The following is an 8,968-nucleotide window of genomic DNA, read 5'->3' on the forward strand; positions in this document are numbered from 1 at the left end:
GCTTTACTCACTGTTTTTGTGAAAGGAATGGTCAGAAAAAATGATCAGAGCAAGTTGTGGACTCACTGGCCAGACAGGCCAAAGTATTGAAAATATTATAGGCAAGTTGCTAATGTTGGACTTGGTGGAGAAGGCACTACCATCAACCTAACTCAGCAGCTCACTGGAACCATAGGTTCAGTGGATGTAAGACAACTAGATATGCATACACCAACCAGATAGGGAACAAATAATTGGATATGTAAGATGGAAGCCAAACTAGTATATATGCATTTCCTCTTTTTTACTAAGCCTTTTATTAGAGAAGGGTGAAAGGGTCAGTTCACTGGCCGAAGGAGGTAGTAGCTTGCATTTTACAAAATGATCACTTTTTTAGTAGTAAAGAAAGAGGTCTGATTAACTATTTGGGTTGGGTGCATAAGTTCCGATTACCATATGGAGCCAAGGTTGGTTTATGAAATTTCATACCAGACTAGGACCCGACCCGAGTTTTGGTTAAGATCCACAAATTTTTAATGTAAAAACAATAAGAAATGATTATTTTACTGGGTTTGGCCTCAGTCTGGTTTACTCTAACCTTATAGGAATCATGTATGGTCTTTTAACTATGGTAAGTCTTGTCAGAACGGTACCCGGATTCAGACAGAGCAACAGCACCTCAGAGAAGGTCCCACTCATGGACACACCTAAACTGCATACCATAAAGAGAAAAAAGGTGAAAAGACTTATTTTTCTTTCTTGAGGAATTATCCCATGAGCACACTTTTCATGCTTGTTGGAGTATTAAACCCTCAATCTTGGGTAATCAACTACCTCGAGGTACTTCTACCTCAAAAAACCAATGTACATGGTGGAGGCGTGAAGCAAAGCTTTATAAATAATGATATATTCGGTATCTCTTAGGACATGATGCCGGGGTGATTCAAAAAGAAGAAGAAAGGCAAGAAGAAGCTAGCTTGACTACTAGTTTTATGATTCATTTGGATCCACTTCAGGTCTATTTTATTTTTGGGTTATGTTTAGATTTTGAATTTATCCAAGATCCAACATAGGGCTAGAGTTTTCTTTTTCAAGTATAAATAAGTATTTTTGAGGGCTTTTGTAATTAGCTTGTTTTAATCATTCTAAACTTGGTTTCTCTTGTTTTTTTGAACCCTATTCTCTACTTTCTTTTTTGTAGTTGATAGTGTAAACCTTAGATTGTAGTGTAGATCTTTGCAAATCGGATAACTGATTTGCATCAAAGTGGTATTAGAGATTTCGATCGTCCAATCAAGAATCATGATGGTTCCTATTTCGAGAGGGAACTCATAGAATCTATAGATGAGAATGTTGATCACCTTGATCAAAACATGCAGGAGCTACGATAAAGGTTCGAGGAGAAGAGTTTGGTTATTGATTGGAAAATCGATGGGTTGATTTGGCGATTCGACGCGATGGATCAAAACTTTTTGACGATGGTGGAGATGTTCAGGGAATGATTTGAGCATCTAAAACAATGAATAAACGAGTTTGGCCTTTTACCTTTCAATACTGCCATCAATGTTGAACTTGATTTTGTATATCCACTTGCACCCCATGGTTTATTTTCCTTTGGGTAATGGGACCATCTCCCATGTTTGGTTTTTTTCAGGGCTTTTAGTTCATCTTCCATAGTTTTCTTTCACTTAGGGTCTTTTGAGGCCTCTTCAAAGGTAGAAGGTTCCTAAGACGAGTATGTGTGGAAGATATATGACTGATAGGAGGGTGAAAGGTGGTCAAAGGATATATAGTTTTATATGGGATAATTGGTGGACTGAGTTGACAGGTAGGTGTAAAAGTCTTTTAGTTTAGCGGGTTGACGAGTAGGCCTGGAGTATCTGCGGAGGATGGGAGGATTGATGACTGGGATATCCGGACTGAGTGAATCACCCGAGATGATCGCAGGGTCTTGGTTTTCAGGACTTTGGTCACGATTGACTGTCTCAACTTGATGGAGATTTTGGTGAGGAGAGGATAGATTGACTATATCATCCGACTGAAGCATGGGAAAAATAGGTTTGGGTTGTCTGACTATAATCTCCCCCTTACAATATAGATTGGATAGAAAGTATGGTTCATCTTCAAAAAAATTTACATCCCTGGAGACAAATAATTTTTTAGAAAGAGGATTATAACACTTATATCCTCTCTTAGTGGTAGAGTACCCAAGAAAGATGCATTTTGCAGCTCTTTTTTCAAGTTTGTACTAAAATTTATCTCGAATATGAACATACGCCTTGTAGCCAAAGACTCTCATATGTTTGATCAAAATCGGCCTCTGATATAGAATTTTGAGTGGAACTTTATTGTCAAGATTCACACTTGGGGTTCTATTTATAATATAGCATGCCATGGATATGGCATCGGCCCAATAACTTTTAGGAACATTTATGTGAAACACAAGTGATCTGGCCACATTTAGGAGGTGACATTTTTTTCGCTCGACAACTCCATTTTGTTGTAGGGTACCAATACATATATTTTGTGGCTGGATCCCTTTTTTAATCATGAAATCATGGAGGGCGGTATTGACATATTCACCCCCATTGTCAGACCGAGACTATTTTATCTTAACTTCATACTGAACAAGAACCATATTATAAAATTCTTCAAAAAGTTTTGGCACTTCACTTTTATTTTAAAAAAAAAATCCATGTATTTCGAGATTTATCTTCTATGAAGGTAACATAATACCGATACCCATAGATGGATTCAATAAGAGCGAGTCCCCAAACATTAGAATGAACAATGCGAAATAATGCATCCGACCGTCTACTAGTTTCATGAAATGGTAGTCTTGTGGCTTTGGCAAATTCACAAGCATCACATCCTAACGAGGTAGGAATCAACTCAGGAAAAAATATTTTTATGACATGTCTGGAAGCATGTCCTAGACGAGAGTGCCATCGGAAAAAAAAAATCATCACCATGAGTTATGAAGGCTGCAGCATCGACTTGGTTGAACATGTACATACCATTGCATTCTAATCCTCTACCAATCTTCTTCCTCGTTTTCATGTCCTGAAATATCACGTTCTTGGGAGAAAAAATAGCCAAGCAGTTGTGAGTTTTAGTAAGCTTACTAACTGACAATAAACTTGACGTGATTCAAGGTACATATAGAACATTTGTTTTACCTCATGATTCAGTAACTTATACATGTCAGTTCTTCTAACTGAGATTGGTGAGTTATTTGCAGTAAAAAACATTTTTTTACTCACCAAGGTCAGCTCTTTCAGAAGATTAGATCAATTTGTCTTATGGTTTGTAGCTTCGGAATCCACAACTCATTTAAAATTATTGTCATAGAGTGTAAGTGCATGATTTATACCTTTATTGTGTAGCTAAACGGGCTGATTAGCAAAAAGATTGGTCATGGTAAACTGTTCAAAAAATTTTGCAAGATCATCCTTGGTGACGAAATTTGCAGCTTCTAGTTTTTGTACACTCATTTTTAATTTAGGTGGTCTGCCGACTAGATCCCAACAACGTTCACACGTGTGGCTAGTTTTTTTGCAGTATGAACACGTCAGCCGACTTCGGTTCTTGGATTTGCCTTGACCGTCATAACCTTTACTGGTAGAAATCATGGCTGACAGCAGTGCGATATGAGACTTGAATGCCATCCGGTCTTCTTATTCCTCAATTGGTTTGAGATCTGGATTCATGACTCTCCTACGGGCCACTTTTCGTTGGATAGTTTGACACACCGTATTGAAGTTGGACAGCAAAGTAGTCATAAGAATCTGACTTTTAAGACCTTCGAAATCACTGCTAAGACCAACCAAGGCTTTGAAGACTTTATCTTCTTCTGTAAGATGGTTAATGACATCAAGATTGGAGGTGGACGGTCGGTATTGACCCAGTTCATCCCACATGCTAGCCAATGTGCTAAGGTACAAATTGATGGGTTTATCTTCACACATATATTTGGCTATGTCTTGCTGGAGTTGAAAAACTCTCGCCAAATTGTTGTGTTCACTGTATCGCTCTTTTAGGGTTTTTTCAGATTTTTTCAGCTATCTCTTTGCACAAAAGAGATTCAACGATATGTGGTTCCATGGAATTGAGAAGCCATGACATCACTAAGTGATTCATGGACTCCCATTCATCATATGCAAAGCCACATGATAATTTAGGGGCTTTGTTTTTTCCTGTGACGTATCCCAATTTTCCTTTCCCACTTAAAAATAAACTGACAACTTTAGATCAACTCATATAATTGTAGCCATTCAACGATGTATAGGTAATTTTTAAGATTAGGTTTTGTTCTTGACTCACCATCTTGTTGGCAGGATCAACCATCTAGACCTCAGACACAAGCGACAGAACAAACGGATGAGAAATGGTACCTTCAATGAAGAGGGACACAGTCATGCACAACCGTGAATGATCACCAGATCTTTTTCACGAGGGTGTTGAATGTCAAATGCTCTGATACCATATGTTACGATTTGCAAGTGACACCATATCACGATTTGCAACATGTTACGATTTGCAAGCCAGATTTGCTATCGTATCACGATTTACATGTTGTGGCTACTAGGGTTGTAACGATTTGTAAACAGTGTCATATCAACACGGAATATAATGTGGTTCGGTCAATATGACCTACATCCACGAAGGAAGCACTGGCGATGATTATTTTTTATTATTCTCAAGGAAGAGAGCACTCATATAAATACACAATATCATAATCCTGATAAGGATTAGAGGATAACCGAAAAAGGAAAGATCGATATCCTTGAGACTTAGATGTAGGAGAGAATCACGCTGGATAACAGTAACACAAATCTTATATTTTTGAGAAATTCGATTGTGTTATAATTCTTAATGTAAGTCAAATATATCAATACACTCTTAATGTAGAGCAAACACAAAAAGAGTAATGAAGCTCAACGTGGCATATCAGACTTTTTCTCTCTGTATAAGAAAACTCATCCAACCCAGGGAGCGAGTTCCTATGATTAGAAAGCTTCAAGACAAACAGATCATAAACAAGCACCACAAGTTGAGCGATCAAGTAGCATTGCTTCAGGTGTGATGGTATTGAACATCTCGCTTTCCAGTGCCCTACCTTCAACAAGTGCGTCCATCATGATGCTAACGGTTGAGAGGATGTTGTGGTTATTCGTGGCAATGATATTTACAGATTAATGTTTGGTTGTCCTCACCCAGATCCCCATTGTTCGTCGAAGCTGATCGCTACCCAACTCGAGGAGAATGATGCAAGGGTAGAGTGAGACCTGGATCACTCAAAAAAGAAGAAAGGCAAGAAGAAGCTAGCTGGCTGACTACTAGTTTTGTGATATAAATATGTTATTTCGAGGGCTTTTGTGATTAGTTCTAAATTTAGTTTTTTTTTTCTTTCTCTGGACCTATTCCCTACTCTTTTTTTGTTGTTGATAGTGTAGACCGTAGATCGGAGCTTTGATCTTCGTGAATCGGGTAACCTATTTGCATCAAGCCAGTTATAAACATAATATTATCATTAATGTTAAGATTACATTTTTTTCCAACCGAAATTTTCATGAGTTGACCATGAAAATCTCCTAACCGCATTAAGAAATATAAATCCATGGAATAAAAAAGTGATGAGTTGTAATAAAGAAATAGTTTGACTTTCAAAAGAGATTGTTTTTTAATTAACTACAGAAATCTTATAAAGAAAAGAATTAACTACAGGAACCAATGTGTCCATCCCTATGCATTTGTATATTTACCTCATACGCACGGTATGGGCCGACGGGGTCCGTTGCCCATTGAAATTAGAGAGTAAAGTGTTCCTCAAAAGTTCGCTTGAAATTTAAAGTATAAAAGAGAAAGTTCCGTTTTCATTTCTGCAGGAAAAAAGAAATCTATCTATGCGTTACTGGAGCTTCTTTTCCGCAGGGTAAGAGCCAGACCAGTTTATAATTCTCATGTCTGAGGGCTTCCCATTTCGAAGAATCCCAAAATAAGTGATGGGTCGTTCTTATTTTCTCTTCTCTCTCCTCCTCTTGTCACTGTTGGCTCTCTCTGCTGCTCAAAGTAAGCCTGATTTTTACCTGTTTTGCTTCTCTAACTTGGGAATTCTCTTTCTTTTTGTTTCTTTTTTTCCTTTGGTTTGTTTCTATTATCTATTTATTTCCTGTTTTCTCTTGTTCAGGACACGGAAGAAAAGAGATGAAATTCAAGAGAGATTCGTTCCTTCTCGCAAAGGTAGGCCCCCAGTTTAGTATTTCTTAGAATGAATTTGCAAATCTTCAGTTATTTGAGCATCCATCAGAAGTATCCTTTGAATTGCATAATTACAGGGCATCCATGCATGTGATTTTTCACGGTGCTGCATGCCTCTGGTGTTAAAATTTTTGGCACACCTTTCGGTGGTTACCTGGAATCCTGCCCTGCACTAGAGTAATCAGGGGTCCGATTTTGGAATTGCGAAACTGCCCCTCGATCCTTCTTTTCAATTCACTCATGTCACCCTCCAGTTGTTCTGACACCCTTATAGCTAGGGTGTTTTTTGTCATTTAAGCAAAATAGGGTTGCCCAGTATGGTTCATCTTCATTTTGCCCAAAGAGTTCATGTACGAAACTTTGATAAACTTCCAGATTTGTTTCGGTCGTTTAGAATTAGGCAGCCACCTGACCAAACTGTTTCAGTCAGCCGATTCTTTGTGGACTGGAGACTCTCTCTCTCTCTCTCTCTCTCTCTCTCTCTGCCCTTATGAGGCAAGCAAAATGACCAACTTCCCTTTTGTTGAACCTAGCAGGAAATTGAGATGCCAGAAAAGATGGGATTGAATTTGTACGATGAAGCAGGTAAGCTAGGAAGGCGAGAGCTGATTGCTTCTGTGGAAGATTATGCTGATCCAGGGGCCAACACCAACCCCAGAAATGGAGCCTTCACGTCTTCCCCGCCTCCCCCTTGAAAGAGGGAGAAATACATTTCCATTTGGTTCATGCCGTGCGCTACTCCTTTTTGTGTTTCTTCTGTTGTTACCACCCATGTACCACTGATGCATGACAGTGACCGCACTAGTATTGTTATATAAACAATAAGGGGTTGAAGTTTGCTTTGGGACTTGGTTTTAATTTGGGTATGGATTTTTGCTTTTTGGAAGGCATCTGTGTTTGTTTTCAATCTAAAAAGTGAATACGAAATTAGAATCAGATGTGTTGCACCAAAACCTCTCTCTCTCTCTCTCTCTCTCTCTCTCTCTCTCTCTCTCTCTCAATGTGTTCTGGTGCAATGGCTCTGCATAATATTGTTCAACGAATGAGTTTGTTGGGTATGTTATTTCTTCTATGCCATTGATGGAGTAACAGGAGTGAGTGGAAAATAGTGGAGCCAGTTACGGAAAGTCTTCATTGCTAACATGCACCATGATGAATGAAAACCCAGCATTCACACACAATATTATGATTAATGCTAACAAGCTTGCACACTCCTTGACAATGGAGTTTTTTTTTCAGCAATGCCTGGTTTGCTTTTATGTATGAATGCACCATGGATGGCATTTTACAGTTTGAACAGCTCCCACCTCTCTCTCTCTCACGCGCACACATTTTTTTTTAAAAACAGGTGTTCTTGGCACAAAGTTGTTGGAAACTAGCAAACCTTTCTTTACCATGGAGGGAAACATTTGTAAGCCACGTAAAATACTCTACTGTCGTTGTGGCTTTACTTGCAAAAAAGCTCAAAGGAGAGAGAGAGAGAGAGAGAGAGAGAGAGAGACGTGTAGGCCAAGTCTGGATATTTGGAGACTTAGTGGTGCATCTCAAATGAAGGTTGAGCACAACAGGCTTGGGTACCAATCTTGATTCTTATCTTCTTATTCTCAGCAACTTGATTTTTTTTTTCTATGAAGGATGGGGAAACCATCGCACTGGCTTAACCTTCCTGACAGTGTAAACCCATGGCACACCCCTTGCCCCACCGAAGTCGCCCGGCTTCAGCTGAGCAAGGGCCTTGCCCTTAATGCAAGGGGTTTGTCACTCATGGGAATGGAACCCTGACCACCCGTCTAGTGGCAAGGCCCCCCTCCACTGCAGTAAACCCCTTGGGGCTGAGCAACTTGGTTATTTTTAAAAGTGGCTACTATATAAGGTGTAATTGACGCATCAACAGCCACTGGAGCCGTCTATAGGACGAAAACATTTCTAGCTTTTCTTTGCTGAATTTGAATTCTGCCTCTGTTCCTGTCAACCTCAAAATGATCTATCCATCCATGCTACGAAAAGGTAACAGAAAGATTCCCAAATGAATTGGAGTTCCTAGGCAATTCAATATCAAGGACATATATTAAACTATTAATGTTTCAAAACAAGGCTACAGTCCTCTTACCAAAGATTTGCACCCCTAGCAAAATGAAGTGAACATATAGTTAGCAATATGTGAAATGACAAAAAATCACTAAACCATGAGTAGATGATTAAAAAGGTTTTGCATTAAAAAAGACATGAAAAAGCAAGGCATAAAAAATGAGTTACAGAAAGTCAACAAACAGTTTAGACAAGTATAATTCTATTTCATTTTTATATAAGGCGGCCAAGAAATGGACACAAATAAGATTTTTCCCTGAGAATCAACTTAAGATATAGGATCTATGCGATTCAAATTCAAGACTCAATATGAACCAAACTTGAGAACTGGTAAAATAAGATAAAGATTGAACTTATTTGAAAATGTTGTTTTTGTAAATATGATTTAGTTTTATTCTAAACGTTTCCATCAAAAGAATCAAGTTTGTTTGGTTCACTTTCTTTTTTTGAAAAAGACGGTTTCATTTGTCTTCTCGGTTTTCAAGGTATTATTGAAACATGTTTCAAACGGAGTTTCGATAACTAGGGTGAAACCTGGACAAGCGTGGGCAACTATGTGACTCGCATGGATACTCCATTTTGTCCCCTATATTCTGTCCCCATATATAGTCATATGAAAAACTTCATAAAAAGTAGCAGT

General features: G+C 38.5%; 1 long non-coding RNA gene across 1 annotated transcript; it reads left to right on the forward strand.

The window, feature by feature from the left end:
* The first annotated feature begins 5,602 nt into the window (after nt 1-5,602).
* Nucleotides 5,603-7,193, forward strand: LOC149847055 (uncharacterized). The gene is made up of 3 exons (XR_016430586.1): nt 5,603-6,051; nt 6,170-6,222; nt 6,777-7,193. It is a non-coding gene; the product is annotated as an uncharacterized LOC149847055 (long non-coding RNA).
* The last annotated feature ends 1,775 nt before the right edge of the window (nt 7,194-8,968 follow it).

This window comes from Nuphar pumila, chromosome 2 (genome assembly GCF_984573655.1).
Source record: "Nuphar pumila chromosome 2, dmNupPumi1.hap1.1, whole genome shotgun sequence".
In the NCBI taxonomy this organism is placed as follows: Eukaryota; Viridiplantae; Streptophyta; class Magnoliopsida; order Nymphaeales; family Nymphaeaceae; genus Nuphar; species Nuphar pumila.